Here is a 206-nt window from a genome sequence, read left to right as displayed (position 1 = left end):
ATCTTTCGCTTTATTCCTTTTTTTTTTTTTTTTTTTGTTATTTATAATTCATTTATTCTTTTTTTCAAATATTTTTTCCTCGTTTGTAGTTTCCTTTTTTTTTTTCTTTCATGTCTTTGTTAATGATTTTCTTTTTATATCGTTATCTTGATTTATTTCTTTGTGTTGTTTAAGGTGGGGGTTAGTCTTTTCGAAAGGTTAGTTCT

Source organism: Neodiprion lecontei, chromosome 2 (assembly GCF_021901455.1).
Source record: "Neodiprion lecontei isolate iyNeoLeco1 chromosome 2, iyNeoLeco1.1, whole genome shotgun sequence".
Lineage (NCBI taxonomy): Eukaryota > Metazoa > Arthropoda > Insecta > Hymenoptera > Diprionidae > Neodiprion > Neodiprion lecontei.
Note: the sequence above shows the minus strand (reverse complement) of the source record.